Source organism: Galeopterus variegatus, unplaced genomic scaffold (genome assembly GCF_000696425.1).
Source record: "Galeopterus variegatus unplaced genomic scaffold, G_variegatus-3.0.2 Scaffold1420, whole genome shotgun sequence".
NCBI classification, from domain to species: domain Eukaryota; kingdom Metazoa; phylum Chordata; class Mammalia; order Dermoptera; family Cynocephalidae; genus Galeopterus; species Galeopterus variegatus.
The window spans coordinates 260,748-272,395 of record NW_007727531.1 but is presented as its reverse complement, the minus strand read 5'-3'; the positions used below and the strand labels follow the sequence as shown (position 1 = coordinate 272,395).

The 11,648-nt window shown below is 44.7% G+C and overlaps 1 long non-coding RNA gene across 1 annotated transcript in view; it reads left to right on the top strand.

The window, feature by feature from the left end:
• LOC103593810 overlaps positions 1-10,870 on the top strand; it is a 77,162-nt gene extending 66,292 nt beyond the window's left edge. The window contains exon 3 of the long non-coding RNA XR_550787.1: positions 10,799-10,870. This is a non-coding gene — a long non-coding RNA (uncharacterized LOC103593810). The remainder of the gene's footprint in view (positions 1-10,798) is intronic.
• Positions 10,871-11,648: the final 778 nt, after the last annotated feature.

Genomic DNA, 11,648 nt, shown 5'->3' with positions numbered 1-11,648 from the left:
CCCCTGATTTGCAGTGACCTCTGTACATCCTCATGGATGATGGTGCCTCCTCTGAGCTGATGTTCAAGGCCTCTGCAGTTTGGTCCTGCCCTTGCCCTGGAGCCTGCTGTCATCCCTGGGTTTTCCTGGCCTGGAGCTGCATCTCACAGGATGCCTTGTCCCTCTCTCTCTCTCTCTCCACTGGGTACCACATGGAACTTCTGCTCTGAATAACAAAGCTGCTTTAGCCTTTGCTGTTTAGACATGTGAGTGTTTCCAAAACCACCAGTAGACCGAGAAAGAATCCAGGCTGCCTACTGCCTGGGGAAGGGGAACCACCTGAGTTCGTTACTAAAGTGAGCAGTCCTGGTGACCTTCAGGGGTTAGCACGCATGGACTTTCTCCCTCCCTAAGGCCTTAACCAGGCAGCTGGACATTCCACACATCCCTGAGAAAAGGAAGGGACTTGCTGTGTTGTGGGCCATGCCTGGGCTGGAGTCCACTCACCCTTGTCCTTTCCCCAGGGAGGGGAAGCAGTGAACCCTACCCTCTTCTTGCCTTGGTGGCCAGTGAGGCAGATGAGTCTGGAAGCTGAGTCTCCAAGAAGTTTCTGGAGGATGCAGACAGACTCAGGCAGGCAGGGGCCCTGGGAGTCCTGTTTACCTCCAGACAGAATGGCTCTCCTCATCTAGCCCAAGAAAACTGCTGATTCTTCAGGCTTCCCTAGTTGACCATCCCTGCCTTTGATTTATTCAACAGACCCTTCTTAAATGTCCCTGTGTGCCTGGTGCTGTGCTGGCTGCTATTGGGACACAAAGGACATTAGACATATTCCCACTCTCAAGGACCTTCAGAACTTAATGGGAAGGCGAAACGCACACAGTAGGTGATAAATGAAGACAGTTTAGAATGAAGGGCTAAATTAAATATCCACATTATTCATAATAGTTAAGAGCAGAGGTTTAGCATCAGGCATCTGGATTCAAATCCCATCACCGTTATGGGTGCCTTAACCTTCTTTTAGGCCTCTGTTTTCTATTATAAGGATACTAGGAATACTGATCTCCAAGTGCTTCTGTGGGGATTAAATGAGGTAGTGCATGTAGAATGCTCAGCCCAGTGCCTGACTCATGATGTTAGTATTATCACCAGCTACTGCTATTAGTTGTCAAAACATATTTGAGAGAACTCAGTGGTATAGAAATCCTGAATCTAAATACACCATCTTCTGCATTGTGTACTCCTCTTCTCTATTCTTTTCATCTGTGATTGGTAATTTCGACTGATCAGTTACTTACCCAAGCCGGAGCCCAGGAGGCCACTTTTCATACCTCCATCACTGTAACTCCCTCAACCCTCACATGCATTAGACCACAAAACTCCGTTGATTACACCTCACGTCTGTCTCTAACACACCAATACCACTCTCGTTCTTTACCAGGTCCTAACACAGGCACAGTGATTACTCAAGAGCCCTCTTAATTGGTCTCCTTGCTTCCAATTTCACCCACTTCAGAACCAGCTCTACTGCCACTATAGAGAACATTCTGAAATCCAAACCAGATGATCACTCCCTTGCTCAAACACTTTCTGTGGCTCCTTGTTACCCTCCATAAAAAGCCAAGCCCAATTTCTTTATCATGACCCACAAGACCCTTATGATACCACCTCTGCCTACCTGTACACCTTCATTGCTTGTGTTCTCCAGATTCCTCCCTCTTCCAGCAATGTAAGCCTGCTCCCCAAATGTTCCTCAATCTCCTGGCCCTCCATGAGAATGCGCGGTGGAGGACTGTTCTCCAGTCTAAAAGTCTCTGTCCATATGTCTCAAAGAGTCACACTTACCCTACAAAACTAAACTCAAAACCACTTTCTTTGGGAAACCTTTCTTTAACCAGGACTGGGGTTAGCTTCCCCTCTTGTATGCTCCCACAATCTTTGCTTACAAGATCATGGTGTAATTTTTTGTTTTCATGTCTATCTCCTCCACTAGCATATGACATTCTTATTTTTTTATTGGCTATGAATATTCATGAGATACAAAGCTGATTGTCATTACTCATGCCCAAGATGTGATGGCCAGATCTATACTGGCAGCATGCCCATTACCACAAATTGTGACTATACCCCCACCCAATTATCCCCAACCTCCCTCTCCACCCCGCTTTCCCCCACTCCACTTTTTATCCCTAGGTATGCTCTCTCCTTCTGCAAGTCCAACACACCGCTGTGGTCTTTCCTTCCTTCTTTCTGTCTTAGCTCACACTTGTGAATGAGTACATGTAGTATTTCTCCCTCTGTGTTTTGCATAATTACACTCAACATAAGTTTCTCCAAGCTCATCCATGTTGTTGCAAATGGGAGAATTTCATTCTTTTTTATGGCAGAGTAGTATTCCATGGTGTATACATACCACAGTGTCCTTATCCAATCGTCCATCGATGAACATTTAGGTTGGTTCCATATCTTGGCTATTGTAAACAGAGCTGCAATGAACATGGGAGTGAAGGTATCCCTTCAACATGATGATTTCCATTCCTCTGGGTATATACCCAGCAGTGAGATTGCTGGATTATATGGAAGATATATCTGTAGTTGTTTGAGAAACCTCCATAGTAGTTGTACTGACATATAGTCCCATCAGCAGTGTAAGAGCTTTTCCTTCTTTCCATACTTCCATCAGCATTTGTTATTTTCCGTCTTTTTGATTATAGCCAGTCTAACTGGGGTGAGATAGTATCTAGTATGGTTTTAATTTGCATTTCCCTGATGACTAGTGATGTTGAGCATTTTTTCATGTACCTGTTGGCCATTTGTATTTCTTCCTTTGAAAAATGTCTATTCAGTTCCTTTGCTCATTTTTTAATTGGGTTATTTGTTTTTTAGTATGTAATTGCTTGAGTCCCTTATTTTATTATTATTTTTTTTTTGTCTTTTGTCTTTTTCCCTGTCCGGCAACGGATCGCAACCCTCAGTGTTGCCCCCGCACCAGACCGGGGACCGGCANTCCCCAGGGAGGGGAAGCAGTGAACCCTACCCTCTTCTTGCCTTGGTGGCCAGTGAGGCAGGTGAGTCTGGAAGCTGAGTCTCCAAGAAGTTTCTGGAGGATGCAGACAGACTCAGGCAGGCAGGGCCCCTGGGAGTCCTGTTTACCTCCAGACAGAATGGCTCTCCTCATCTAGCCCAAGAAGACTGCTGATTCTTCAGGCTTCCCTAGTTGACCATCCCTGCCTTTGATTTATTCAACAGACCCTTCTTAAATGTCCCTGTGTGCCTGGTGCTGTGCTGGCTGCTATTGGGACACAAAGGACATTAGACATATTCCCACTCTCAAGGACCTTCAGAACTTAATGGGAAGGCGAAACGCACACAGTAGGTATGAGTCTGGAAGCTGAGTCTCCAAGAAGTTTCTGGAGGATGCAGACAGACTCAGGCAGGCAGGGGCCCTGGGAGTCCTGTTTACCTCCAGACAGAATGGCTCTCCTCATCTAGCCCAAGAAAACTGCTGATTCTTCAGGCTTCCCTAGTTGACCATCCCTGCCTTTGATTTATTCAACAGACCCTTCTTAAATGTCCCTGTGTGCCTGGTGCTGTGCTGGCTGCTATTGGGACACAAAGGACATTAGACATATTCCCACTCTCAAGGACCTTCAGAACTTAATGGGAAGGCGAAACGCACACAGTAGGTGATAAATGAAGACAGTTTAGAATGAAGGGCTAAATTAAATATCCACATTATTCATAATAGTTAAGAGCAGAGGTTTAGCATCAGGCATCTGGATTCAAATCCCATCACCGTTATGGGTGCCTTAACCTTCTTTTAGGCCTCTGTTTTCTATTATAAGGATACTAGGAATACTGATCTCCAAGTGCTTCTGTGGGGATTAAATGAGGTAGTGCATGTAGAATGCTCAGCACAGTGCCTGACTCATGATGTTAGTATTATCACCAGCTACTGCTATTAGTTGTCAAAACATATTTGAGAGAACTCAGTGGTATAGAAATCCTGAATCTAAATACACCATCTTCTGCATTGTGTACTCCTCTTCTCTATTCTTTTCATCTGTGATTGGTAATTTCGACTGATCAGTTACTTACCCAAGCCGGAGCCCAGGAGGCCACTTTTCATACCTCCATCACTGTAACTCCCTCAACCCTCACATGCATTAGACCACAAAACTCCGTTGATTACACCTCACGTCTGTCTCTAACACACCAATACCACTCTCGTTCTTTACCAGGTCCTAACACAGGCACAGTGATTACTCAAGAGCCCTCTTAATTGGTCTCCTTGCTTCCAATTTCACCCACTTCAGAACCAGCTCTACTGCCACTATAGAGAACATTCTGAAATCCAAACCAGATGATCACTCCCTTGCTCAAACACTTTCTGTGGCTCCTTGTTACCCTCCATAAAAAGCCAAGCCCAATTTCTTTATCATGACCCACAAGACCCTTATGATACCACCTCTGCCTACCTGTACACCTTCATTGCTTGTGTTCTCCAGATTCCTCCCTCTTCCAGCAATGTAAGCCTGCTCCCCAAATGTTCCTCAATCTCCTGGCCCTCCATGAGAATGCGCGGTGGAGGACTGTTCTCCAGTCTAAAAGTCTCTGTCCATATGTCTCAAAGAGTCACACTTACCCTACAAAACTAAACTCAAAACCACTTTCTTTGGGAAACCTTTCTTTAACCAGGACTGGGGTTAGCTTCCCCTCTTGTATGCTCCCACAATCTTTGCTTACAAGATCATGGTGTAATTTTTTGTTTTCATGTCTATCTCCTCCACTAGCATATGACATTCTTATTTTTTTATTGGCTATGAATATTCATGAGATACAAAGCTGATTGTCACTACTCATGCCCAAGATGTGATGGCCAGATCTATACTGGCAGCATGCCCATTACCACAAATTGTGACTATACCCCCACCCAATTATCCCCAACCTCCCTCTCCACCCCGCTTTCCCCCACTCCACTTTTTATCCCTAGGTATGCTCTCTCCTTCTGCAAGTCCAACACACCGCTGTGGTCTTTCCTTCCTTCTTTCTGTCTTAGCTCACACTTGTGAATGAGTACATGTAGTATTTCTCCCTCTGTGTTTTGCATAATTACACTCAACATAAGTTTCTCCAAGCTCATCCATGTTGTTGCAAATGGGAGAATTTCATTCTTTTTTATGGCAGAGTAGTATTCCATGGTGTATACATACCACAGTGTCCTTATCCAATCGTCCATCGATGAACATTTAGGTTGGTTCCATATCTTGGCTATTGTAAACAGAGCTGCAATGAACATGGGAGTGAAGGTATCCCTTCAACATGATTATTTCCATTCCTCTGGGTATATACCCAGCAGTGAGATTGCTGGATTGTATGGAAGATATATCTGTAGTTGTTTGAGAAACCTCCATAGTAGTTGTACTGACATATAGTCGATTTCCATTCCTCTGGGTATATACCCAGCAGTGAGATTGCTGGATTATATGGAAGATATATCTGTAGTTGTTTGAGAAACCTCCATAGTAGTTGTACTGACATATAGTCCCATCAGCAGTGTAAGAGCTTTTCCTTCTTTCCATACTTCCATCAGCATTTGTTATTTTCCGTCTTTTTGATTATAGCCAGTCTAACTGGGGTGAGATAGTATCTAGTATGGTTTTAATTTGCATTTCCCTGATGACTAGTGATGTTGAGCATTTTTTCATGTACCTGTTGGCCATTTGTATTTCTTCCTTTGAAAAATGTCTATTCAGTTCCTTTGCTCATTTTTTAATTGGGTTATTTGTTTTTTAGTATGTAATTGCTTGAGTCCCTTATTTTATTATTATTTTTTTTTTGTCTTTTGTCTTTTTCCCTGTCCGGCAACGGATCGCAACCCTCAGTGTTGCCCCCGCACCAGACCGGGGACCGGCAACGGGATCGCAACCCTCGGTGTTGCTCCCGCGCCTCGCTCAGCCAGTGAGCGGGAACCGGTCTGTATGTGGGATCCGAACCCTCGGGCGGGAGCGCTGCCGCGCTTCCCAAGCGGCGCACTATCCAGTGTGCCACCGGGCCGGCCCGAGTCCCTTATATATTATGGATATTAATCCCTTATCAGATGCATAGTTAGCAAAAATTTTCTCCCACTCTGTAAGTCGTCATTTCACTTTGTTGATTGTTTCCTTTGCTGTGCAGAAGCTTTTCAGTTTGATATAGTCCCATTTGTTTATCTTTTCTTTTGTTGCCTTTGCTTTCGGGCTCATGTTCCTAAAGTTTGTGCCCAGACCTATTTCCTGAAGTGTTTCACCTCTATTTTCCTGAGTAATTCTACATTTTCATGTCTTACACTTAAGTCTTTAATCCATTTTGAGTTGATTTTAGTATATGGTGAGAGATGCATGTCTAGTTTCATTCTTCTGCATATGGATATACAATTTTCCCAGCACCACTTATTGAAGAGGCAGTCTTTTCCCCAATGTAGGATTTCCCCCTGTAAGCCTGGGGGGTAATTTCTGGGTTCTCTATTCTGCTCCACTGGTCTGAGTGTCTATTTTTATGCCAGTACCATGCTGTTTTGGTTATTATAGCTATGTAGTATAATTTGAAGTCAGGTAGTATTACGCCTCTGGCTTTATTGTTTTTGCTCAAGATTGCTTTGGTTATTCAGGGTCTTTTGTTTTGTTCCATATGAATGTTAGGATTGTTTTTTCCATTTCTGTGAAGAATGTCATTGGTATTTCGATGGAGATTGCATTGATTCTGTAGATCGCTTTGGGTAGTATAGACATTTTCACAATGTTACTTCTTCCAAACCGAGAGTATGGAATGTCTCTCCGTCTTTTTGTGTCTTCTTTAATTTCTTTCAGTAGTGGTTTGTCATATGACATTCTTAAAGGAAGGGACCTATCTGATTTATCTTTGTATGTTCATATTGAAAAATGACTGGAAAGATGGAAAGGTGGATGGATGGATGGATAGATGGATGGATGAAAGGATAGATGGATAGATGAATGGATGGGTGGATAAATGTGGTTAGATAAATGAATGATTGGATGTATGGGTAGGTGGGTGGGTGGGTGGATGGATGGATAGATGGTGGTTAGATGAACGGATAAACGAATAGTAAAATGGATGGATGGTTGAATGGATGAATAAATGGATGAATTCAACAAACGAATTGGCAAAAATGTCTTATTATATCTTACAGCCAAGTACATCCAGGAAGGCCTTCTGTGGTTCCACAAAGACAGGGCTCTGTTTCTCAGAGCTTCAGAGTTCAGGCTGAAAAGCAGCATGACCTTGCATGTCAGCAGCCAGTGACTTTGATGCTCCCCATTGTTCCAGCAGGAGAGCTGAGAAGGAGTTTTGGTCTTAGAGGGAGATGGCACACCTGGGTGGGCTTTAGCCCTTCGTTCACCTATCCTATGTCCCATTTGCTGACTTCCTTGGTTCTGTCCTCCTATGAGTCCCATTCCATCCTGGTATCCATCCAGAAATCACAATTTACCTCTAACTTGAACTGTGGCAGGAGATTTCCACCTCTGGGCCCAGAGTCCCAGAGCAGCAGATGGCATGAGTGCGCCATGGCCAATAGCAGCCAGCTATTGTCTGCAGCCCAGCTCTTATGTGTTCCTCTCTCAGGAGAACAGCAAATTTCATTCTGTCACTTTCCTGTTCTGGAGCTGCTTTTAAAGCAGCCACATGAGAAGCACACCTTATGCGGCTTGGAGCCTTCATCAGCTTTTCAAGAAAGACTTTCAGGCTGGCCTGTTCACTAAGTAAACATAAATAAGTCCTAGAATGACCTGGAAATACAGTATTGAGCTTCTGATACAGAGAACCAGCATGCGACCTGCCCAAGCTGAAATGGAAAGGCCTCGAGGCTTTTGGGAGGAGAGCCCAGCCTGGCTGTCCCAGGATCCTCATTCAGAATTTATGAAGCAGCAGGCAGAGCACAACTGGCTCAATTTGGTTGCATTTTTATTTTTGTCCAGCCACAAATACAGGCAAAAACAAAATGATTCCTTCCCTTCCGGGAGCCTTGGAGCCAAGCTGACTTTATTTTTAGCTTCAACTCTGGTTCAAGGCTTTTAGCACACTAAACACCCTACCCACTGCAGGCAGTGGCTGGCCAGATTTTAGGATTTTTGTCTAGACTAGAGAGTTGGTTGTCTGAGTGTAACTCTTACCAAGTTTTTTACAGCTGTGCCAATAGAGGGTGCTTCCAGACAGACCCACATAGAGACCCAGTTCTTGCCCTGAGGGCCTCCAGGAAAGTCCTCTTCAGGGAGAGCAGTGTACCTGGGGTGGATCATTGTCTGGTTTGGGATAGAGGAGGTAGCAATCCTGGGTGAAAAGCAGCAGAGAAGAATGAATGAATGAAAAGGGGAAGTGAGCTGTCATTTATTGAAAGGCTTCAAGTAACATGGTGGTTTGGAACCAGGGCTCTGGAGTCAGATCGATGGGGTCCAAATCCTGCCCCTACCACTTCCGACCGCTGGACCTTGGAGATGTGCTCTACTTCCCCAGGCTTTGGGTTCCTCATCTGTGGGCTAGGGGTACTAGTAGCACCTCCTCCAGCGCCACTGCTGTTGAGATGCTGTCCATGTAGCATGTCACTGTGTTTGCCATGCAGGTAGGACTCAATCAGTGTCATTTTTATTATTATTGTCATGTTCTTATTGCAGTGATAAACACTTGCACATACACCGTGTCATTTAAGACTCTCTGTAACCCAGAGAAGTAGGGTTATTTTGCAGATGGAAAACCGAGGCTCAAAGTGTTAGGTAATTTGCTCTAGGTCCTACAGCGAGAGCTGATACAGCTGGACCTGAGCCCAGCCCTGGCTAACCCCAAAGCCATTAACACCATGACTTCTCCAGTGTCAGTGGCTTCCAACTATTAAAAAGGGACTTATTACTAAGTGGGAACTGCTCTAAACAAGGAACTGGATTCCCTTCACCCCCCTTTCCCCTGGGCTCCCTACTCTTTTCCACTTTAGTGATGGGAACGCACAAAGAGTGGATACCAGGAATGGTCACAAGAGCACTGGTCAAATTCACAGTGGCAGAAAGAACAGTGGTTGCCAGGGGCTGGGAGAGGGGGAAATGGGGAGTTGTTGTTTACTGGGCAGAGTTTCAATTTTGCAAGATGGAAAAAGTTCTGGAGATTAGTCACTCAACAATGTGAATATACTCGATAGTACTGAACTCTACACTTACAGATTGCTAAGATGGTAAATTTTATGTTATGTGATTTTACCACAATTTTAAAAAGTTAAACAACCAACAAAGAGCACAGGTATAGGAGTCAGGCTGCCGTAGAGGTGGGCAGGGAACTAGAGCTTCTCTTGTCCAGCTTCCCAGCCTTTTCTCCCTGCCTCCTCCTACTCAGAGGCCTCCCCGGGAGTATCCCTGATCCACCCCCACCCCCACACTTCACGGACCCCGTCAGGGCGAGAGGCACAGTTTTTTGAATGGAGGCTTATCATAAGAGGTCCTAAATGCTCCTGTCTCACATGCTTTGCCCTTTGTGGCCTCCTTCTAGTCCCCCATCCCTCTGAAGTTTTGGTCCATAGGATGAAAAGAGGGGAATAGGAGCAAAATCCCACTCAGAGAATCATGTCTGCTTGGTGCAGGGCTCGGGGTGGGGGGCATGGGCTTTGGGGTCAGAAGCTGTGAAGAAGCTTACCTTTTCTTCTCCTCAGTTTGCTTAGTTCTAAGATGGAGATAATATAGTATCTCATGTAACCAGACATGCTCAGTTCATTCTAGGTGGAAAAATCCATTTAGACTGTAAATTGTTCTTTGGCTCCAGAAGACTCTGGCAACTGTGAGGTCTATGCTTTAACAGTGGTTTGGGTGTTCACTGATTTGGCTGTAGCATAAAGATGCTAGGGCAAAGAAATTGGGGCTAGCATGGAACAGGGCATGCTTCTTGGCCTAACACTCCAAGAAAGCAGCCTTCATGGAGATCGCAAGAATGGTTCAGCGTCCCTCGGAAGCTCGGATGGGCTTCTTTTCTGTGGGTATTTAGTACTGACCATGCTCAGGAGAGACTCTGATTGACTCTCTGTGGGCCGTCATTCAATGTGGGCCATCCCTACTGGGACAAATTTAAAATTTTAAACTTAAGATTAGGAGGAAAAAAATGAACTTTTAGGTAGAAATAAGTGTTATATATTTGTTTTTGTACCAACACAGTTGTAAAATATATTTAAAGTTTTTTTAGTGGAGAAAGCAGCCCATGAAGGCAAAAGTGCCAAGGACCCACAGAAGTCATCATGCAGCCCTGCTGTGGTCTGAAGAGCCAGGATGGCAGGGATTCCACTCAGTTCCTCAACCCGTGGTGATCGTCTCTGTTTCTATGGCAACTGATATCTGCTCCCACCACTGCTGCCATTTACGATCTGGGGTGTTTTTCCTGATATTTTATCTATGTTTTTAGTGGCTTATTTCACATACTAGTTTCATCACTTGGTCATAACTATCCAGAGTTCATGGTGAGAAAAGTTCAAAAGTCTCATCTGGGATCTGCAGGAAAGAACGTTGTGATCTATTAGTTACATCCATCCTACACTCATGATGGAGGCTGGGTAGCACATTAACCTGCTGTGATTTTGCTTATGCTTTGCCTTCGCCTTACATCCCTGACTTGACAACAAGCTCCACCAAGTTGAATATGCCTTACACATATTAAGCATCCCATATGGAAAGATCTACGGAATCTCTTAATACCTGTTGATTGACTGATTGAAGTGGTGTCTGTAAATAAACCTGATCCATTTTAATGTCCCTTTGACCTCCTTTCATTCTTTTTTTTTTTTTTTTCCTCTTAGGCGCCTGAACAAGAATAAGCTTCAAGTCCTTCCAGAATTGCTTTTCCAGAGCACACCAAAGCTCACCAGACTGTGAGTAGAGTTGATTTGTGTTTTCTGGCTTTGGTGATGTGGAGAACATGGTTGCCTTAGTGTGTGGAGCCCACTGTCATGTGCAGCTGGGCATGGAGACTGGGAGCAGGGCCTTGACATGGAGTGCTCTGCCTCCCATACACACCTCCAGGCTTGACTTCTTGGTACTTCTCTCAGAGGTTGGTGGCTTAAGTGGCCGGTGAGAACTTGAAACTTGTGTTAGGGATCATTCCCTTGCAGGGAGCAAGGTAACTCTTTCATTTAATTTGGATCTGAACTTGCTTCAGAGAAATTCCCTGAGGGGGTTGAGGTGAGTTTATTCACATGAGACTGCCAGTGGTCTCAGAGGGCATTGCTTTCAACTGAATATGTCAACCTGACCACCTTGCTGGCTGGAACAGATCCTGCCCTTTGCCCACTGCCTACCACTTCTGATCCAGGAACCTTGGGTCTGGAGGTCTATGATTTTGTGGAAAAAGGAAGAAACACCTTCCTTGAGTGTTGTTTCGTCTTCTGTAATGGTCCAGCATATAATGAGGGGTGAAGAGTTGGAGATACCTCTGTGCATTTATTCATGGTGAGAGTTTGGAAGCCCAGGAGCTAAAGATACATGTCTGGGTGGAGACCATGATTCACATATTATGGGTGTTGGGCAAGTGCTAATTATTGACAGTGAACAGCTCCATGATCATGAAACTGAAACCTTGCCGGCAGTGATTAGTGTACATCATGGGGTGAACTGGGTCACTGAAGGCTTGGCTTTCTGAATGGAGTGACT